At 38.5% G+C, this 22,425-nt stretch overlaps 1 protein-coding gene across 2 annotated transcripts in view; it reads right to left on the bottom strand.

Moving 5' to 3' along the window:
* The window catches only part of LOC115222214 (monocarboxylate transporter 13), a 279,960-nt gene that overhangs the window by 208,728 nt on the left and 48,807 nt on the right, over nt 1-22,425 (bottom strand). Inside the window, exon 1 of one of the 2 annotated variants that reach the window (XM_029792370.2) lies at nt 11,933-12,013. The exons of the other annotated variant lie outside the window; for it this stretch is intronic. The gene's annotated coding sequence lies outside the window, so the exon portion shown is untranslated. Of the gene's footprint in view, nt 1-11,932; nt 12,014-22,425 lie in introns of those variants that run through there. 2 annotated transcript variants of the gene reach the window in all.

The raw sequence follows: 22,425 nt of genomic DNA, 5'->3' as shown, positions 1-22,425 counted from the left end.
ATTCGTACAAAGAATGCACTCAGACACAGATATACTTATCCATATACACACACACAGGCTTTCACCTACATGTACATGTGTATGCGTATAGAAAGACACAGACGCAATTATGGATTGAAGCTGAAGACTGTGCAGATACTAAGGCAACCAATGACATATGTACAGACACACACACACACTCACACAACACGCACACATAGACACATACACACACACGCACACACACACACATAGACACACACACGCGCACACACACATAGACACACACACACACATAGACACACACACACACATAGACACACACACACATACACGCACACACACAGACACACACACATGCACACATAGACACACACACACACGCACACACACATAGACACACACACACATAGACACACACACACACATGCACACACATACATAAACACACACACACACACACACCACTCACACATGGATACACACGCAAATAGAACATTGCCCGTGAGCTTGTAAAAGACAAACTGTGGACAAGAACTTTTACTCCAGACTAGTCATTGAACTATTTGGCAGTGACACCACTCCCTATGAGACCAAAAGCAAGAACTAGGCTTTAATGGTGGATCACTCTTTCCTACATTTGCAAATGTTTGACACACAATAAACGACGGGTCAACAAATCACCATTAGTTTTTTTTATTTTATGTATGACTTAGCAAAAGCTTATAAATGGTGGCCTCCAAAGAAAAAGATCAAAGAAATACGAAATCATGGCAAACAAAAATGCAAACAACTTCAGAGATTTGTGAGGTGTAAATGTGGAGGCCTTCGAACAGCACCTGGACAAATTTCAATCTGAAATTTCTCAAATGAACCCACATTGAGACAGGAGGCCCAAAGAAGAGTAATTCCATCTAACTCCCTATTCCAGCAAAAACAGTTCAGAAAGCTAACCCAAACACACTGGATGACAGTACCCCAACATGGCCCCAGCCTTTGGTTGAAACCAGTATAAGATATAAGATATACATACATATGTAGAAGTGGCTGTGTGGTAAGTAACTTTGCTTACGAACCACATGGTTCATTCCCACTGCGTGGCACCTTGGGCAAGTGTCTTCTACTATAGCCTCGGGCCGACCAAAGCCTTGTGAGTGGATTTGGTAGACAGAAACTGAAAGAAGCCCGTCGTATATATGTATATATATATATATGTGTGTGTGTTTGTGTGTCTGTGTTTGTCCCCCCAACATTGCTTGACAACCAATGCTGGTGTGTTTACATCCCCGTAACTTAGTTGTTCGGCAAAAGAGACTGATAGAATAAGTACTAGGCTTACAAAGAATAAGTCCTGGGGTTGATTTGCTCGACTAAAGGCGGTGCTCCAGCATGGCCACAGTCAAATGACTGAAACAAGTAAAAGAGTAAAAGAGACATACATACACACACCATATGGTGTGTGGTGTGTGTGTGGTGTGTGTGTATATATATATATGTATATTATATATAATATATATATATATATATATATATATATATATAAGGTTAGTAGAGTTAGAGGTTGGAATAACCATCTAAGGATAAAAGTATCCATTATACTACCAGTATAATTACCTATGTTAACCCTACCATACATATATGCAAGCATATTATGCTCATAATTACAGGTAATGACAATGATAAACATGAGTTTATCAGGTATCAAATTTGAAGTAAACAGAAAATGGAGAAATATTGATCAACAGCAATTGACTTACATCAATTATTATTTTTTAATTCAATACAAATAGACTGCATCCCGTCTAACAGCTGTTTCTGCTTCCAATGTTACATGGTATTACCATTGATTTGGTAGTAAAACCGATCTGGAAGATAGAGCTTCATCAGAGTGAAGGAAAATACATACATAAAAGAAAAGAAGAGCCTAGAGAGGAAAAGGAAAGACCGAATATGTTTAAATCATACTATTTTGCTTATGTGTCTCTTTGGGACATTGAATAAATGACTAAACTTAAAATAGCAAATGGTGGGTTAATTTTTTCTATGGGAATAATCTATCTACTATCCGCTCAGTCGAAGTCGACTCTCGGTCACTCGTTGGATCAGTATCCTCCAGTTAGTTCTATCCTGGGTCACTTCTTTCAGATTGGCTATGTCCATTCCTGTATCACTCTTGATGGTGTCAAGCCAGTGGGTTCTTGGTCGGCCTCTTCCTCTCTTGCCACTGACCATTCCGAGCACGATGTCCTTCTCCAGGGATTTTCTCCGCATAATATGACCGAAATATGCCAATCTATGGGGGTAATAGGGTATTAGAAAAAAGTAAAAATAAAAAAATTAACAATAACGGGATATGTCAATTGGTTTAGTCAAAGAGGGAGTGAAGGTGCCATAAAGTTTTGAAGTAATCATAATAGTTTTTAATAATTGTTTAAAGTACTGGTAGTTTTTATCATAATAAAGTGCCCAACAATTAATTTAGATTATTTGCTTATTAATATGTGGTAAAGTCCAATATGGGATGCAGTCTATTTGTATTGAATTAAAAAATAATAATTGATGTAAGTCAATTGTTGTTGATCAATATTTCTCCATTTTCTGCTTATTTTACACACACACACACACACACACACACACACACAATAGTATAGGTTTTGGGTGAAGATGTCTGGTTCCCAACCAAATGGTTTCAGGTTCTGTCTTGTACCAATATATTCATGCAATCTGTTACAAATATTATCTCTAGGTTAGCTTCAGTTAATAATGTCACTGCAACACAAAAAATCTTGAAGCATATAAGTTCCTTCACTGGCTGTTAGAAGTTGCTAAAAATATTTGAGATTTTCGCTGATGTTTTAATTTAGCTGTGCATGCGATGTGTGCAAGCACACTTATTTTGCAATCAGTGCACAAATAGTTTCCTAAAAATAACTAGAATACTTGTGATCATAGTTTTACCTAATCAGGTCTGCCTTAGAGCTGAACAACAACAGCAGCAGCAACAATAACAATAACGACAACATCACACATCACTCAGCAATCCTCGGTTGAGACAGGCCTCACAACTCTTTCCACATGTTCACAATCCTGCATTAAGACACCAAGGTCTAACAACTTCAGATCCTGAATCTCTCGTTACTTTCCCACCAGCTTGACCAGGGTTTCCAAAATATGGTGCTGCTTCATATTTTTCTCTAAAACAGTGCCTGTCAAACGGAACTCCACTGTTTATGAGACAGGAGATGAATCCGGAAAAATTTGTTTTAATATTGGAAGTAGAAATATTACATTTCTAAATATCTCAGAGAGATATAAGCAGTGGTGGTACGATAGAGTAGTTGTATACTGTCAACTTAATGTGACAGTGCCGTGAAGGGAATCACACCACTGCTATTTAGCCCTAGGAAGCATCAACGCTTCCTGTCGGTCTTGACACATTTCCTGTGTCCTTATGTTTACAAAGGGGAGACAAGCACCCCCACCCAGCTAAGCCTGCATCCAGAGACTAGTTTCTGAGTCTTGCTCGTCATCAGTCTGGACACAGAAAATGTGTCAAGGCCGACAGTAAGTGCTGATGCTTCCTAGGGTTAAATAGCAGTGGTGTGATTCCCTTCATGGGACTGTCACATTAATATTGGAAGTGTTTTTCATGAAAGATTTTGTAGACTCAGGCATGACAACGTGGTTAAGATTCTTGCTTTGCAATCACATTGTTTTGGATACAGTTCTACTGCATGGTACCTTACTATAGCCCCAGGCCTACTGATGCCTTGTGAATGAATCTGGTAGACAGAGGCTATATGGAAACCTATTGTATACATACATACAAGTGTGTATGTGTGGTGTGTGTGTGTGAGAGAGAGAGAGAGATAGACAGACAGACAGACAGAGTCTTTGTGTCTGTGTTTCTGTCCCTGCACTACTTAAGAACCAGTGTTGGTATGTTTACATTACATTAGCAGGTCAGCAAAAGACACTGATAGAATACATACCAAACTTTAAAAAAATTAAATACAAGGGTTGACTTGTTTAACTAAAATCCTTTCTAGATGGTGCTCCAGCAAGGCTGAAATCCAATGATTAAAACAAGTAAAAGACAAAAGGAGATCTCGTATATAATGTAGTCGTACATTTTCAGCCACACTGGTCTTCATGAATTGGACGTGCAGTCTGGATTTTGTTCATGCTATACTTGTACTGATTCTATCTCATGGCTACGATAATGGTGAGTCACCAATGTCTATTTCTGTCGTTGAAGTCTTTTATTGTACAATGATTGTAAGTAGATAAAGAAATGTGGAGAAGCATCTTTAGTACATACACACAAATTTACATACACTACTAATTTATATACATACATACACACATACACAAACACACACACACACACACACACGCACAGACATATAATTAGAAAATGGAGAAAACCATGGATTAACCCACACATCAATTGGACCACATTTATAGCTTATCTATTAATACAAAGCTTGACAAAACAAATCCTACAGCCGTTTCTAATCAGATTGCCAGAATGCAGTCTATACATAAATGCAAGAATAAAATTCTTCATCTTCGTAGGGCATTCAAATTAAGGCATTTTCCATTGCATTGTTGCCTTTATTGAAATCATGAAGCAAAATATGCCGAATATGCTCCTTTGCCACTTCCATAATAGACTTGAAAAAATAACTGTTAAAATCAAACTGCACCCATCAAAATTACTGCCTGCTTTTATATCAAGTTGATGCAGGTAGTTTATCCTGTCCCCGCCGCCTTGACTGGCTTCCGTGCCGGTGGCACGTAAAATGCACCAATCCGATCGTGGCCGTTGCCAGCCTCGCCTGGCACATGTGCAGGTGGCACGTAAAAATCACTCACTACACTCACGAAGTGGTTGGCGTTAGGAAGGGCATCCAGCTGTAGAAACATTGCCAGATCAGACTGGAGCCTGGTACAGCCTTCTGGCTTCCCAGATCCCCGGTCGAACTGTCCAACCCATGCTAGCATGGAAAATGGACGTTAAACGATGATGATGATGAATTGAAAACAACCACATTATTTATGGGCTGACCCAATACATACATACATACATATATATACACACACACACATACATACATACATATATACATACATACATTCATATATATGTGTGCACATATATATACATATATATGTAAAAATAAGTTTGTGTGTGCTATGTGCGTATATTCATATAGATATATATATATTTGTGTGCCTGTGCATGTATTTGCGATTATGTATATATAAACACACAGTAATAAATAGTATATTTCTATTGTAATTTATTTTGTTTTTTAACACCCATTTTTTTCATACTGTGCATATGTATCTATATAAATATATATATACAGAGAGAGAGAGAGACACACACACACATACTTAACCCATAAAGTGCTAGGATTTGCACTTGCATAGCACGGACTACTGAGCACATTTTATGAAAATGAGTCTACCATGTACACATAAAAAACAAAAAAAGTTAAAATATCTTCTTAGTAAGCGCAGGAGTGGCTGTGTGGTAAGTAGCTTGCTAACCAGCCACATGGTTCCGGGTTCAGTCTCACTGCGTGGCATCTTGGGCAAGTGTCTTCTGCTATAGCCCCGGGCCGACCAATGCCTTGTGAGTGGATTTGGTAGACGGAAACTGAAAGAAGCCTGTCGTATATATGTATATATATATATATATATATGTGTGTGTGTGTGTGTTTGTGTGTCTGTGTTTGTTCCCTAGCATTGCTTGACAACCGATGCTGGTGTGTTTACGTCCCCGTCACTTAGCGGTTCGGCAAAAGAGACTGATAGAATAAGTACTGGGGTTACAAAGAATAAGTCCCGGGGTCGATTTGCTCGACTAAAGGCGGTGCTCCAGCATGGCCGCAGTCAAATGACTGAAACAAGTAAAAGAGTAAAGAGTATAAAATAGTGGCAAGTTTTACTTCATGTGAAAAGTCATTAGTTGAACTATTAGTCCTTTTGCATTTTGGGGGGTATTCAGAGTGTTTGAGTGACATTAGATCCAAATAAACGCCCATAAACTGAATGCACCTATCTGGGCCACGATCGTAACCTGTTGACCTGTGCCTGATGGTCACAATCATGGCTCATTGCACTTTATGTGTTAATATCATTTGGATAATAACCTTATAACATGCATGTTAAAGCTCCTCAACAATTATCAGCTACCATAGGCGCAGGAGTGGCTGTGTGGTGAGTAGCTTGCTAACCAGCCACATGGTTCCAGGTTCTGTCCCACTGCGTGGCATCTTGGGCAAGTGTCTTCTGCTATAGCCCCGGGCCGACCAATGCCTTGTGAGTGGATTTGGTAGACGGAAACTGAAAGAAGCCTGTCGTATATATGTATATATATATGTATGTTTGTGTATATGTTTGTGTGTTTGTGTTTGTCCCCCTAGCATTGCTTGACAACCGATGCTGGTGTGTTTACGTCCCCGTCACTTAGCGGTTCGGCAAAAAGAGACTGATAGAATAAGTACTGGGCTTACAAAGAATAAGTCCCAGGGTCGATTTGCTTGACTAAAGGCGGTGCTCCAGCATGGCCACAGTCAAATGACTGAAACAAGTAAAAGAGTAAAAGAGTAAAGAGTATATAATAGTGGCAAGTTTTGCATCATCTGAAAAGTCATTAGTTGAACTATTAGTCCTTTTGCATTTTGGGGGGTATATCAGAGCGTTTGAGTAACATTAGATCCAAATAAACGCCCATAAACTAAATGCACCTATCTGGGCCACGATTGTAACCTGTTGACCTGTGCCTGACGGCCACAATCATGGCTCATTTCACTTTATGCGTTAATATCATTTGGATAATAACCTTATAACATGCATGTTAAAGCTCCTCAGCAATCATCGGCTACCATATGCTATCATACAGCAGGAATACTCCTTTTACTGGATATACATGTGGAAACCCATTAGTGTATACAGAATTCATACAAACGAATTCAAAATATAAGATGTTGGAATGAACAGGCTTTAATCCAAACTACAATTGTTTCTATTCATTAGCAACAGCTGTTAATTGCTGAGTGTGTTACATATTATACATGTTATTATCTTTTTATCTTTTACCTGTTTCAGTCATTAAACTACAGTCATGCTGGGGCAACACCTTGAATTTTTGGTGGAATGAATCGCCCCCCCCCCTCCGCCAGTACTTATTCTATCAGTCTCTTTTACCAAACCGCTAAGTTACAAAATGTTAATACAAAATGGCTGACGGTTAGTAAGGAGAGACACAAATACGAAAGAAGAAAACAAAGGACCACTGATGCGGTCACAGGAGTGTGATGAAAGAACTCTGGCCGAAATAAGATTAAGATTAATGTAAAAAATAAATATCACTGAAGCAAAATAACACCAAATATATAGTGCGTGTGTTTTTATTGGCTAAACTGGCAATATGACCATTCCGAAATATAACAATATCTGTTTCAACACACGACTTCACATAAAAAATCTTGCACAACAAATATTTAAACGTATATATATATAAATATATATATATATATATGTATATCTATATATGTATATATATCTATGTGTGTGTGTATGTGCATTTTTTTCTCTCCTTGTTTTTTCTGTGTCCCTTTCTGTAGAAGAGCGTAGGCTCGAAACGTAAAAGACTTGTTCTCTTTCTATTCCTGAGCGCCATACTAATACATTTGTTTGTTTGTACTCCACCTGCCTTCGTTTTTTGTTTATTTTCGTAAACCTTCCCGTTATATATATATATATATACACGGCAGGCTTCTTTCAGTTTCTGTCTACCAAATTCACTCGCAAGGCTTTGGCTGGCTCAAGGCTATAGTAGAAGACACTTACCCAAGGTGCCATGTGGTGGGACTGAACCTGGAGCCATGTGGCTAGAATGCAAGCTACTTACTGTACAGCCACTCCAGCACCTATAATATAAATACTATATAAGTCGGATCCAGCAATAGCTGTGTAGTGGCACATCAACAGGTGAGTGGATTTGAGAGCTCTGTTGGATCACCTATAGTTTCCCATTGTTTTATACCCATATTCTATTTTTAGCATTCTCTCCATAAAGAACAGCACCTAGATTCCAATGTCCAACACCCGACCTTTTGCTGGATCAGGATGTCTGGCATGGAAGGGTTGCATTGTTCCAGGCAAGTTTTCCCAGCCACATGATGACATGTGTAAAATGTTCACCGAAGATAGGCAGGACTTAGAAGTGATCAAGTATATATAGAAATAGGCGAGCTGGCAGTATATATAGAAACAGGTGGCGAGCTGGCAGAAACGTTAGCGTGCCGGGCGAAATGCTTCGCGGTATTTCGTTTGTCGTTACGTTCTGAGTTCAAATTCCGCCGAGGTCGACTTTGCCTTTCATCCTTTCGGGGTCGATAAATAAAGTACCAGTTGTATACTAGGATCGATGTAATCGACTTAATCCGTTTGTCTGTCCTTGTTTGTCCCTTCTATGTTTAGCCCCTTGTGGGTAGTAAAGAAATATATATATAGAAATAGAAGAAAATATGTAGTGATGCTGATAATGAATATCAATGAGAGAAACTGTTTCAACAGTGTAGGACATGGTAGCATGGTGTATTGATGTGATGGTATTGGCAAGCAGGACAGACAGTCGCAAAATAGCTGAGAAAGAAAACATGTAGTTTAATTGATATGTCATGTCCCACAAACAGAAACATATCAAAGTGATTGAGAAATTATCTAAATATAAACAGTCAGAGACAAGAGTAAATTGATAGATAGATAGATAAATAGATAGATAGATAGAGAGAAAGAGAGAGAGAGAGAGAGAGAGAGAGAGACAGACAGACAGATAGATAGAGAAAGAGAGAGAGATAGATAGATAGATAGATAGATAGATAGATAGATAGATAGATAGATAGACAGATAGATAGATAGATAGATAGATGAATAAACAGATAGATAGATAGATAGATAGATGGATAAATAGAGAGAGAGAGAGAGAAAGAGAGATGTGTGTATGTGTAATCTTCTAAATATAATTATAAAGGCTATGGGGGCTGACAAAGGAAAAATAATTCCTGGCAATGTAAACATCCAACCACGACACTCCACAACCAGCAAGGCAGCCTCAACATGGTTGGCCAACCTGCTAGACATAACAACCAATGAGTGTGGTCCTTTGCTATATAACTCCATATCTGTTTTTACTGCTTGGTCCCAAATTTTCCTCTACAGATTTCATCTGTTCTGAGCCAACAACATTTCCATATACAGCTGTACCCCCGCCTCACACCATACACATCATATGCCCAAACCAACAAAGTCTTCTCTCTTGCTTGATACATCTGATTCTTCTTGTTGAGAGGTGTTTCTTCCACCACTGTGAACCCACCAGCCCTTTTTTGTTGCTATGTATTTTTCCCTTTTCCTTTTATTTGTTACTTTTGCTTTCTTCCTTCACCAAATGACATACTTGATTGGTCTCAGGTGGGGAGGGTTAAGTCTTGAGGGTCATTATCTTTTTGCTTTGTTATTGTTTGGAGGCTTTCAGTTGCTATTGTCGGTGATGGCGCAGGAGTGGCTGTGTGGTAAGTAGCTTGTCTACCAACCACATGGTTCCGGGTTCAGTCCCACTGCGTGGCTCCTTGGGCAAGTGTCTTCTACTATAGCCTCGGGCCGACCAAAGCCTTGTGAGTGGATTTGGTAGACGGAAACTGAAAGAAGCCCGTCGTATATATGTATATATATATATGCGTGTGTGTGTTTGTGTGTCTGTGTTTGTCCCCTAGCATTGCTTGACAACCGATGCTGGTGTGTTTATGTCCCCGTCACTTAGCGGTTCGGCAAAAGAGACCGATAGAATAAGTACTGGGCTTACAAAAGAATAAGTCCCGGGGGTCGAGTTGCTCGATTAAAGGCGGTGCTCCAGCATGGCCGCAGTCAAATGACTGAAACAAGTAAAAGAATATGTGTTATTAGGGACAGCTAGGATACTTAGGAGGATTCTTGGCATCTAAGGCTACTTGTCATAGCCCGATGTTAGGATTTTTTCTTTTCCAACAGTCTAGTCTGTTGAGTGTATATGAAAATAATAACGACAGGCTAAATAGAACTGGATGCGGATACAACTGTTATGACTAAACAATCAGTCATTTCTTGTGTATGGATGATCTAAAACAGTACGCTACAAATGATAAACAGCTGGAAACATTACTGCAAACACTACATGGATTTACCAAAGAAATAAACATGAAATTTGGCTTAGAAAAATGTGTCAAAGCAACCTTGAAAAGAGGAAAACTAGTTAAGAGTAGCAACATCACACTAGATAAAGCAAATGAAATCAGAGAATTAGACCAAAGTCAGACATACAAATACTTAGGAATCATTGAACTAGATATGAAACAATACACACAAATGAAAGAGAAGATAAAAAAGGAATACAATAGACGAATTAGATTAATACTGAAAACAGAGCTCAATGTGAAAAACAAAATAATAGGTACCAACATTCTAGCCGTCCCAGTTATAAGTTACAACTACAATATTCTTAAATGAACTAATCAAAATAGACAGGAAAACAGGAAAAATAATGACAAGATTTAGGATACACCACCCAAAATCTTACATAGAAAGACTATATATACAATGTATTGAAAATGGTAGAGGCTTTATACAGCTAGAAAACTATTACAAATTAACCACCATAGGACTACAGAAATACTTTCTTCAGAAGCAAGGAAAACAAATACAAATAGTCACGAAACATGAACAAAACAAAAAACTGTTTTCAGTCTTTAAGGAAGCTGAAGTAAATGCGAAAAAGAAGTCATAGTACCTAACAACTATGAAGTAAAAGAAGAAACAACAAAACCTGTAGAACAACTGAAACCCAAATTAAAACTGGAACAGCAATGGATCATGATAAAACAATGGCAAAAAAAAGCCCCTTCATGGCAAATATTGGGTTAAGCTAAACAGAAAAGAAATAGACAAAGCAAAATCCCGACAATGGCTGCGAAGCTCAGGACTCAAAGCAGAGACTGAAGGATTTTTAATTGCAGTACATGATCAAAGCCTTCCCAACAGAAATTACCAAAAACATATAATGAAAAGAAACATAACAAGTAACTGCAGAATATGTGGGAATGGAAAGGAAACAATAAATCAATGATATTGTCTCTGGCTGTCCAGTCCTGGCTAAGCAGGAATATATTCAGACACGACAGAGATGAGACCTATATATATATACTGGAAGCTATGCCAGCACTATGGAATAACAACAGAAAACAAAGATGGTATAGGAACATGCCAGAAAAGGTCACAGAAAATGAGAAAGCAACCATACTCTGGGATATGCCAATACGCACAGATAGAGAAATTAAGGCCTATAGGCCAGATATAGTTGTCAGAGATCACCAAGAAAAAAATGTTTTCTAATTGACGTATCAATACCAACAGATGTCAATGTTTCTCTAAAAGAAACAGAAACTTTCAAAATACAAAGATCTGGTAACAAAGGTAACTTGAATCTGGAGCTTAAAACCAGAAACAATTCCTATCAAAGTAGGCGAATTAGGTATGATAAAAAAAAAAAAACTTTCAGACAAATGCATAAGAAAAACACCAGGATTTGCTAGTATATATAACATAGAGAAAATAGCACTACTAGGTACCGCCACACAACCTATGTAAAACACTTTCAATACGCTGAAAACAAGAGAACCACAACAGACCACAGCACATACCCAATGCACACAGAGCTGCGCTCGGTAGTACAGTGAAAGCACGTGATAAAAATAAGACTACTGAATAATAATAATAATAATAATAATAATAATAATAATAATAATAATAATAACAATAATAATAGTAATAATAATAATATATAATAATAATAATAATAATTTCTTACATAATAAAACGTACAAAATAAATGAAAGATTACCTTTTTGTTATACTTTACAGGCAAAGATATTTGGCTCAGAAGTTCTAATAATGAATGACCTCTGTGGGTCTTAAGATTATTATATATATATATAATATATATATATATATAATATATATATATTATTATATATTAATTTATTTATATATATTATATATATATAATGTATGTATGTATATATATATACACACACGTGTATGTGTGTGTGTATGTATATACTTTTTACTGTCAGCAGGGGGTATATGTAAATCCTGTTGAAAGATATGTACTTGGTCCTTGCTCTTGGTACTAGTGAAGCTGGTGGTGGTGGTGATGTAGTGGTAGTGATGGTGGTAGTGGTAGTGGTAGTGGTTTTAACAAAGAACTTCAAGAATGATGAATTCCTCCCTGTGTGATGCAAGAGGAATATCAATATCAACTGAACGCTTACTGCCAAGATTTACCAATTTCTTCAGAATAGACAAAAATGGAAAAAAAAAACAAAAACAAACCCCTTTTTTGAACTTTAATATCAAATAATATTACTAATAATCCGGTACTAAATCGTACTAAATCATACAGCTTGGTTGGCTGGACAGAGGGAAGAGGAGTGGTACTAATAGTAAAAATAACAATAAAAAAAAGTTATAAAACAAACTAATGAAATTAAGAGTGACACATAAACAAGAACAACAACAATAACATGAACAACAAAAAAACAGAAGTGCAGTCACATGAAAACAATTAAGAAGGCGGCGGAGGAGAGCGTGACTATGAAGGGGGTGGAGGTGTTAAAGGAGAAGAAAGAGGGAACTACTGAAGGGAGAGAGAGAGAGAAGAGGAGAAAGAGGAAGAGGAAATTTGGATTGGGTGTTTCCTTGTTGCTTGTATGGTGGTGGTGGTGATGCCGATACTTTTGGGATGGTGATTGTGCTGATGAAGATGATGATCATCGTGTTGGTGACCATCATGGTAATACGGAAGGTGTTGATGGTGGATGGTAGTGATGATGGTTACGATGTTGATGGTGATGGTGATAATGGTGATGTTGATGGTGGTGTTGGTGGTGGTGATGGTGGATGACAGAGATGGTGGATGGCAGTGATGGTGATGGTGATGGTATTGATTGTGGTGGTGGTTATGGTGATAGTGCTGGTAGTGGTGATTAGGATGGTTGTGGTAAGAATGGTGACGATGGATGGCAGTGGTGGCATTGAGTTGATGGTGGTGGTGATGGTGATGGTAGTGGTGATGTTGGCTGACAGAGACGGTGGATGATGGTGATGGTATTGATTGTGGTGGTGATAGTGCTGGTAGTGGTAAGAATGGTGATGATGGATGGCAGCGATGGTATTGAATTGACGGTGGTGGTGGTGGTGGTGGTGGTGGTGGTGGTGGTGGTGGTGATGGTAGTGGTGATAGAAGTGATGCTGATATCATTGCTATTATTGTTTAACCCCAGGTCAGCCCTGATTGAGTAAATGCAAACCTATGATCAAAGACATTCCAGTTGTGACCATTCTGTCATTTTTTCAGGAATCTAGGACTTTGTTATCTACCTAACAGTGTGATTTGAGGGAGATTTTGGCTACTATTTCTAGTAGGTCTAACTATCATATAGATGCTCCCTCATTGGTGTGGTGGTGGTGGTGTTGTTGGGGGCTGATGATAATGATGTGGATGATGATGGTGGTGAAGGTGGTGAGGATGATGGAAGTGGTGGGGACTGTGGTGGTGGTGGCGGTGAGAATAAAGATGATGGTGAAGGTGGTGGGCATGGTGAGGGTGGTGATTGTTATTGTGGTGGTGGTGATGGTAGTGGCTGTAATGGTGTTGGTATTGGTGGTGGTGGTGGTGGTGGTATTGGTGGTGGTGACAGCAATACTAGTAAAAAAAGAGAAGAGTCAAGGAGAGAGAGAGAGGAAGAGAGAGAGTGAAAGAGAGGGAGAGGAAGAGAGAGAGAAAGAGTGAGACAGAATGAGAGAGAGAGAATGAGAGAGAGAGGGAGAAGTTTTAAGTTTGAGTTCCCAAGTAGGTTGGACAGTGAGTGTAGTGTTACAGTTTATAGAGAGGCACATGACTAGGAGTCAGATTAAATAAGAACATCGGCTAATTATAACAAACTTCTTAATTAATGAATTAATAAATAAAAATTTTCAAAACAAAACAACATACCACACACACACAGCTACACACACACACACTCACACACACACACATAACCACACACACACACACACACTATATATTACACACACACATATACACATGTATATATAAACACACACAAAAGAACACTGACATGTTTACACATGCACAGAGATACATTTACACAGTCATATACACACAGACACATCCATATACACACTGACACATACACACACATACATACAGACTGACACACGTGCACACACACACATATATATATGTGTGTGTGTGTATATATATATATATATAATATATATATATATATAAAATATATATATATATATATATATATATATATATATATATATATTATATATAATATATTATATATATATATATATATAATATAATTATATATAATATTATAGTATATATATACATATATATATGTAAAAGTAAAAAAATACAAACTGGGACAAGAACGTGAAACATTTAGAAGATGACACAAAAAACACGGACGGGACATTCGAAGCCTTCAATCATCAGTCAAGAACCGGAATATATATATATATATATATCATATATATATATATATATATATATATATATATATATATATACACACATATATACACACACAGCCACATACAGACTGAAACACACATACACAGCTGTACACACACATACTCACACACAGCCAATATACACACTGACACACACAAACACACATACAGCCACATACATCCACTGCCACACACACACATATGCCCAACATTGCCGTTAATATGTGAGTGGGGTCGATAAAGGAAGTGTCAGGCAGTCCAAGAGGATGATGTAATTGAGACGCTATTGTATGAATATGTTTAGTATGTTGAATGTTTTCCTGAGGTATTTCCCTTTAACTCTGATGGTGACATATTCTTATATATATCCCCTGCTGTGAAAGAATGAACCAAAGGGAAGATCTCTTAAATGGTCGTGCAATTTGCTAGAAACTGCAGCAAATTTCACTTCAGCTCACATCCTATCGGCTAAAAAATCCAGTATATTGGAAGTATAGTCTCAGATATCTTCATATTATGGATGATTGATCAAGCTGGGACAAGATAAACCCTTTCGTTACCAACCTGGCTGAAACTAGCCCTGGCTCTGAGTACAAATGTCTTGGTTTCAAAAGAAGTTCTGAAATTAAAATCTCCCACCAAACTTTAGTCACAGTTTATGTTCCTAACACTAGCTGAATGATAACTAAGTTATTTTACTAAATTCTTTATTATTTTTAAAGTAATTGAAAGAAACACAGAGCATTTCAAAATAAATACAGTAATGAAAGGGTTAAAATATATAATAGAGAAACAATTCTTAACCCTTTCATTACCATGAAACCAGCTTTGGCTCTGAGTACAAATGTCTTGGTTTCAAAAGTTCTGAATTAAAATCTTCCACCAAACCTTAGTCACAATTTATGTTCCTAACACTAGCTGAATGGTAACTAAGTTATTTTACTAAATTCTTTATTATTTTTAAAGTAATTGAAAGAAACACAGAGCATTTCAAAATAAATACAGTAATGAAATGGTTAAAATATATAATAGAGAAACAATTCTTAACCCTTTCATTACCATGAAACCAGCTTTGGCTCTGAGTACAAATGTCTTGGTTTCAAAAGTTCTGAATTAAAATCTTCCACCAAACCTTAGTCACAATTTATGTTCCTAACACTAGCTGAATGGTAACTAAGTTATTTTACTAAATTCTTTATTATTTTTAAAGTAATTGAAAGAAACACAGAGCATTTCAAAATAAATACAGTAATGAAAGGGTTAAAATATATAATAGAGAAACAATTCTTAACCCTTTCATTACCATGAAACCGGCTCTGGCTCTGAGTACAAATGTCTTGGTTTCAAAAGTTCTGAATTAAAATCTTCCACTAAACTTTAGTCACAATTTATGTTCCTAACACTAGCTGAATGGTAACTAAGTTATTTTACTAAATTCTTTGTTATATTTAAAGTAATTGAAAGAAACACAGAACATCTCAAAATAAATACAGTAACGAAAGGGTTAGACAACAACATCTAGTAAAAGACTACAAGAGGCCAGGGAACAGAAGAAAGAAGACATGCACCCAACACCAGAGCTGAAGACACCTCCGAAAAGGTGGGGCCCCGCCATGTCAAAACGGTAGAGGAGTAGGGGCCGAAACCGGACGTGGTTCCTCCTGATGATGTCTTGAGCTAACTGGATCCTATAAAGGAAACACGGTTGTAATTCCTCCCCCCTGAGCTAATGAACTAATATGAAATTACAACACATACACAAACACATGCATGTATAGACACACACACATACACTTGCATACAAACACATAAACTCAGACACATAAACATACACACACATGCACACACATTCATACACATTTACACGCACACAAACATTGTTTGTGTTTCTCTTTATGTAAGACATTAAAACACATCCAAGGGAATACAGTTTACATATCAATATCTATGAAGCTGAAATGCGAAAAAGTCCTTTGATTTCTTGGTTATTTGTCTCATTTTGGGATGGGAACGGTTTAAGGGGCGGTAGATGGGGTCGGATTGGCGCCAAAATTTACACTGGGGGTTAAAATGGGGTGGGCAATGGTGTGAGGAGGGTTGAAAGTCGCTCGGGGCTACCGTTTGGTTGCCATGGTGAGGAATATGGGAAAAAATTGAGTTTTATGGGATAGACAGGTTGCGTTGTTTGAATAATGGTGGCTTTTCGTGTTGCTGCAGGGGCTAGAAGCGGTTATCTTTAATTGTGGGTGTAAAAATTCGGGGGATTTTGGAAATGGAGTAAAGAAGAGGGCAATAAAAAGAACCAGTCGAAGAAGATGAACAAAAGAAGAAAGGGAAAAGGAGACAACACACACAAAACAACACAGACACCAAAACCCGAGCAAAGCACAGGTCAAAATAGCTAGTCTAACTATATATTGCTAGTATCATCATTAATCATCTTCATCATCATTATTATTGTTGTTGTTAGCATGCAGGGCAAAATGCTTAGCAGTATTTTATCATTAACCATCTCACAAACAATAACTCTGAGCACTTTTCAAACTCCACCTGTCTAACACCCGTGGACATGTTTACAAAGTTTACTGATCACAACAGCCACCTTAGCCTACTGAGCCACTGTCTAAAGTCTAAAGAGTGATATTGGATTGTGTGAACTGGCTCTCTCTTTAAAACTATTAAGAGCAGGCAGGAAGGAAAACCCTGCAGCACCATTTGAACTCAGAACATGGTTGACATGTACTTTTAGAGAGGGCAGGCTAATGTGACATATGGCAAAGGATGAATCACTGACTTCAAGATTGGTTTTACTGATATTTTCTGACTTGTACATTGAGACCATGTATTGATATCAAAACTGTTACATTGTGAAAGAGGCATCACAAGCCATTTAAAAATGTAAAAAACATTTTTTATATTATTATCATCATCATCATCGTCATCGTTTAACATCCATTTTCCGTGCTAGCACGAGTTGGACAGTTCGACTGGGGTCTGGGAAGCCCTAGATCTGGCATGGACAACCTTTTTCAAGAAGCAGGCTGAATGAGTCATGACTCATCATCAGTTGGGCTATGACACCCGCCAAAAATTCAATGTAATCTCCCTATAGGTGTCCCATTTAGAAAGTAATGCCGGCACCATTTTGCCCATGACTTTCTTTTCTTTTATTCGTTTCAGTCATTTTGACTGTGGCTAAGCTAAATACCGCTAAGCATTTCGCCCGGCAAAATTCTTTAAAATGTTACGAAATAAATGGATAGATAATGGCACGTAAAAAGCACCATCCGAACATGGCCGATGCGAGCGCCGCCTTGCCCGGCTTCTGTGCCGGTAGCACATAAAAAGTACCATCCGAACGTGGCTGATGCCAGCGCCACCTTGACTGGCTTCTGTGCTGGTGGCACGTAAAAAGCACCAATCGATTGTGGCCATTTGCCAGGCCCCCCTGGCACCTGTGCCGGTGGCACATAAAAAGCACCCACTACACTCATGGAGTGGTTGGCGTTAGGAAGGGCATCCAGCCATAGAAACTCTGTCAGATCAGACTGGAGCCTGGTGCAGCTTCCATGGCTTCCCAGACCCCAGTCGAACCATCCAACCCATGCTAGCACGGAAAACGGACGTTAAACGATGACGATGATGATGATGATAATAATATAAAAAATGCTTTTTACATTTTGAAATGGCTTGTGATGCCTCTTTCACAATGTAACAGTTTTGATATCAATACATGGTCTCAATGTACAACTCAGAAAATATCAGTAAAACCAATCTTGAAGTCAGTGATTCATCCTTTGCCATATGTCACATGAGCCTACCCTCTCTAAAAGTACATATCAACCATGAACACTTTTTTTTTTGTCAATGTTTATAGGCCAAGAGGTCACCAATACACATTCTCCCTGCCCTCTTTTTCCTTTCCTCTCTCATTTTCATAGTGGATGCTCCAGATGGGCAGGGCCAATTGTTGGGGGAAGCGTTTACAAAAGCATGTAATCTGTTATTTTGATGTTGCTGATGTTATTGTTGCTATCAATGTTTTTATTGATGCTGTTGCTGCTAATGTTGTTGTTGAATTGTTGTTGTTCAACCTCATTGGCTCGCTTTGATCCAGCAGGCCAATGATCAAAGGACTTCCAACCATGACCATTCTATCATTTTATATATCCAAGACAGGCACAGGAGTGGCTGTGCGGTAAGTAGCTTGCTAACCAACCACATGGTTCCGGGTTCAGTCCCACTGCATAGCACCTTGAAAAAGTGTCTTCTACTATAGCCTCGGGCCGACCAAAGCCTTGTGAGTGGATTTGGTAGATGGAAACTGAAAGAAGCCCGTCGTGTGTATACATATATATATGTGTGTGTGTGTGCGTGTGTGTGTGTGTGTGTGTGTATGTTTGTGTGTGTGTGTGCGTGTCCAACATCGCTTGACATCGATGCTGGTGTGTTTATGTCCCCGTAACTTAGCAGTTTGGCATAAGAGATTGATAGAATAAGTCCTGGGGTCGATTTGCTCGACTAAAGGTGGTGCTCCAGCATGGCCACAGTCAAAATGACTGAAACGAATAAAAGAAGAAAAGAAAAGAAAGTCATGGGCAAAATGATGCCTGCATTACTTTCTAAATGGGACACCAATAGGGAAATTACATTGAATTTTTGGGGGGGTGTTATAGCCCACCTGATGATGAGCCATGACTCATACAGCCTGCTTCTTGAAAAAGGTTATCCATACCAGATCTAGGATTACATTATTCAATGTCCTCTTGTTGTTATGATAGGGGGATGTAGTCTGAGAGAAATTTAGCTGTTATCTCCAGCAGGCTGTGTAACCTCATAGAGGTTCCTTTATTGTTCAGTGTCTATGATGCTTGGATGACAAAGTTTTGTAGGAATTCATTGATTTAGTACAGTTTGATATTGATTACAAGGTTAGAATAAGGTTAAATGTCAAAGCAAGGGGATTGGTACAAATGTCAGTATTAGAGTCCGGTTAAGGCTTTGGATTAGGGTTGGAGTAACAATTAGGGTAAAAACTGGAGTTTATGGTAAACGTTAGGGTCAAAATAAAGATTAGGGATTATAAGTAGGGTGAGGTAACATTATTTAATGAAGAGATATTAATGACATAGGTTATCAAGTGGTGGTGGTAGTAGAGTATAGTAGTAGTAGTAGTAGTAGTAGTAGTAGTAGTAGTAGTAGTAGTAGTAGTAGTTATTTAGCTCTCTAAATCACCCCTGAACATGTGGACCTATGATCAAATTATTCCAGCCTCAGTCATCCATCTAGCACTAAATTGTCCAATATGTCCTTCCTGTTTTAAATTTGTAAGGCATGATTTTGAGGATTTTAACTGCTATGTTTAGCAGGACAAGCAACCAAAGAGTTTCCTCTGTTCACTGATCACTGTTCTTGTTGTTGTTGTTGGACATCATTGCTAGCAGAAACAACAGATGAGAAGCCAACATAAAACGGCAAAGATGGAATACATAAGACACCAACTGGACAAACATAATCAAAGACGTCAAATTTAAAGAAGAAGAAGAAGAAGAAGAAGAAGAAGAAGAAGAAGAAGAAGATGAAGAAGATGATGATGATGATGATGAAGATGATGAAGAAGAGGAAGATGAAGAAGGAGTAGGAGAAGAAGAAGAGGGGAGGAGAAGGAGGAAGAAGGAGAAAGAGGGAGGATCTAGAGGAGAAGGATAGGAATGGGAGGAGGAGGAGGACAATGACAAGACAAAAGTGAAGATGAAGAAAAAAGATGAACAAGAACAAAGCAAAGATGAAAAATGAGGAGGAAGAGGATGAGAATGATACAGAGTAACAAAAACAACAACAACATCAAAGATGTGCGAGTGCGAGAGAGAAGGAGATGAGAGAGAGTGGGTGTGTTGTGTGTGTGCAACACGTGTACTGGGTGTGTGTATGTTTGTGCGTTGTGTTTGTGCGTATGTGTTGTTGTGTGTGTGTGTATGTTGTGTGTGTATGTTATGTTGTGTGTGTGTGTTTATGTGTTTATGCGGGTGTGTGTGTCTGTGAGTGTGTTGTGTGTTTGTGTGTGTGTGTTGTGTGTTGTGTGTGTTTGTGTGTGTGTGTGTATTGTTTGTGTGTGTCTGTTTGTGTGTGTGTATGTTTGTGTGTGTGGTGTGTTTTGTGACGTGGTGTGTGTCTGTGAGTGTGTGTTGTGTTTGTGTGGTGTGTTTGTTGTTGTGTGTGTGGTGTGTTTTGTGTGTGTGTGTTGTGAGTGTGTGAGTGTGTGTGTGTGTGTGTGGTGTGTGTGTGTGTGTGTGTGTGTCTGTGAGTGGTGGTGTGTGTTTGTGTGTGTGCTGTGGTGTGTGCCTGTGTGTGGTGTGCGTGCGCGCGCTATGCGTGGTGTGTGGTGGTGGAGTTACGGAGCGGCAAACATCAATTGTGACCGATATTCCAATTGTAGAATTTCCTAAACATTGATTGCTGAAGAAGTTATTTATAGACAGAAATATTTCTGTGGAAGAAGACACAATGTCCACTTTGGGAAATAGATTGTCTGCAAGCAGAACAGAATGATGGCAAAATATTGGAGGAAGAACTGAAGAAGCCACAATTAGGGGCAGATGATGGTAGAAGGTGGTAATGGGGAGAGAGAAGTGATGGGGGTTTCCGTTCCATGTGATTCTTTTATTCTTTTATTTTTTCATTTGAATGCAGCCATGCTGGAGCACTGCTTTTGGTCAAACAAATCGGCCCCAGGACTTATTTTTAAGCTTCTTACTACGACAGCCACGTCTGCACCTCTTTTCTCTTTTTCTCTTTTACTTGCTTCAGTCGTTTGACTGCAGCCATGCTGGAGCACCGCCTTTAATCGAGCAACTCGACCCCGGGGACTTATTCTTTTGTAAGCCCAGTACTTATTCTATCGGTCTCTTTTGCCGAACCGCAAAGTAACATAGACACACCAGCATCGATTGTCAAGCAATGCTAGGGGGACAAACACAAACACACACACATATATATATACACATATATACGACGGGCTTCTTTCAGTTTCCGTCTCCCAAATCCACTCAACAAGGCATTGGTCGGCCCGAGGCTATAGTAGAAGACACTTGCCCAAGGTGCCACCCAGTGGGATTGAACCCGGAACCATGTGGTTGGTAAACAAGCTACTTACCACACAGCCAATCCTGCGCCTATGGTGATATTTTTTTTTCAATATAGATACAATGCCACACATTTTGGTAGGGAGACAACAATTGATTAACCCTTTAGTGTTCAGATTATTCAATCAAACATAATGCCTATTGATTCCCATTGATTTGAATTAATCATGCATTATCTCATATCTTCAAGATCTTGATGGTGTAATTACTTAATGTAGAATAACATTGTAGGGTAGGTGTGAGAGCCTGGATCTGGTCAGTTTGAACATAAAACAGATTAGCTATTTTGGCCGGATATGGCCGGTTTAAATACTAAAGGGTTAAATCAGCACAAGTACTTTACTAATACTTAATTAGTACCTAGCCATGAGCTGTCCACCCACTCTTGCCCTTCATTCCAAACAGACACAGTCTTAGATTTAGTAGTTGATAAATAGACTAATAAATTAAAAATGAACCACAATCCTTTCCAGCTATGACCCCCCAGTAAACTTCATGCATTTCTTGGAAGTGGAGTATATTCTTAGCTACAATAGCGACAACATGGATTTCTTCCATCTGCGTGCTCTGTTAGAGTATTTGAGTAAAATTATATTAATGTGTCCACTGGTTAAAATTCTATTTATATTTTTGTGCAGCTGAGGATAGCCCTGCATTCAAA

Source organism: Octopus sinensis, linkage group LG19, assembly GCF_006345805.1.
Source record: "Octopus sinensis linkage group LG19, ASM634580v1, whole genome shotgun sequence".
NCBI lineage: Eukaryota > Metazoa > Mollusca > Cephalopoda > Octopoda > Octopodidae > Octopus > Octopus sinensis.
The sequence above is the reverse complement of the archived record's forward strand: the minus strand, read 5'-3'. Positions and strand labels throughout refer to the sequence as shown.